Raw genomic sequence first — 1445 nt, 5'->3', positions numbered from 1 at the left:
GCTCGGTGGCTGGACAGAACAAAAAAGATGGTGGTGGTACCTAGCTTAACAGATCCCAGAGACTGAAATGAAGACCGGCGGCTCGGAATCGGAATCCTTGGTGGTGTAGGCTGACAAGTCGTTGCGGACGTGACTGTAGTTTGAAAGCGAAGTGTTTGCCCTGTGGGCTCTACTTCACGATTTGAAAGGCTGGAGAAAGTGAGACGTGTAAGGTTTTCCGGTCTCACTGGCCTCGGATGCCCAGAACTAGCTGTTGCGTCCCATGATGAATATCCTTGAAAGGGTCTGATTGCCGGAGTTTGGAACGTTTAAGCCACTTACTTTCTCTCTCTGTCCCTCCCTCCCTCTCTCCCTCCCTCCCTCCCTCTCTCCCTCCCTCCCTCTCTCTCTCTCTCTCTGTCTCTCTCTCTGTCTCTGTCTCTCTGTCTCACACACACATATGAAAGCTATATATATATTAAAGATATATATGTTTAATTAAACATATATATGTTTAATTATATATATATGTTTAATTGCATTTCATATATCCACGGTCTTCAAATTACACACAACCATATTAAAAATTCCAAGGTTCGGATGAGAACCTTAATAAAATGCCGTTGGTTTGTACGGTGTTTCCCTTCCATTATTTATGACTGGGGATATAAGCCTTAAACAAAACAGTGGAAACTCTTAAATCCTTACTGCTTTGTTTTTCAAGAATGACTGTTGTGTCTTTGACTTAAATATTCGAAAAGAAAAGCACATTTTGGTAGGATTTTAATTACTGCTGACAAACACAGGGTTTCTCTGTATAGCCCTGGCTGTCCTGGAACTCACTCAGTAGACCAGGCTGGCCTCGAACTCAGAAATCTTCCTGCCTCTGCCTCCCAAGTGCTGGGAATAAAGGCGTGCGCCACCACTCTCCCGGCTGAGATTAAACTTTTTGACCCCAAGAGGAACTACTTTGTAGTTTCATAAATGTAGCTTTTCATTGACTTGTTCATAGCATTGTATCTGATACATGGTTGTGTACTTTTATAAGTAAAATCTTTGTAGGTTTAAGTAGGTAAATTGGGAGATTTAAGTAACTTTTTTGTTTGCAGCTCTGGGTACTGAACCCAGGACTTTGCACATCTGGGTAAGCTTTCTACCCCTGAGTTCTGGAGGCATTGCTTGCTACTGTTTGCCTATAATTGACTTGTATGATTTGCTGGCTCTAACACTCCCCCACCCCCACCCCCACACACAAAAAATGTAGCCACAAAAAGATTGCCAGTTATTTTAAAATTTGTTTTCTGTTAGTGTTACTATCATTGATTGCACTATTTTTCTGAGATCCTACCAGAATTAAAAGCAACAAAATTGTTTATTGATTTAATTTTCTGATCTCTCTCTCTCTCTCTCTCTCTCTCTCTCTCTCTCTCCTCTTTTTTAGGTTTTGTTTTTGGGTTTTGGGTTTT

At 41.4% G+C, this 1445-nt stretch overlaps 1 protein-coding gene across 1 annotated transcript in view; it reads left to right on the top strand.

Moving 5' to 3' along the window:
• The window catches only part of Cpsf6 (cleavage and polyadenylation specific factor 6), a 27122-nt gene that overhangs the window by 870 nt on the left and 24807 nt on the right, over positions 1-1445 (top strand). The window lies entirely within an intron of this gene.

The sequence above is a fragment of the Mastomys coucha genome, unplaced genomic scaffold, assembly GCF_008632895.1.
Source record: "Mastomys coucha isolate ucsf_1 unplaced genomic scaffold, UCSF_Mcou_1 pScaffold4, whole genome shotgun sequence".
NCBI classification, from domain to species: Eukaryota; Metazoa; Chordata; class Mammalia; order Rodentia; family Muridae; genus Mastomys; species Mastomys coucha.
Note: the sequence above shows the minus strand (reverse complement) of the source record. Positions and strands in the feature narration are given on the sequence as shown.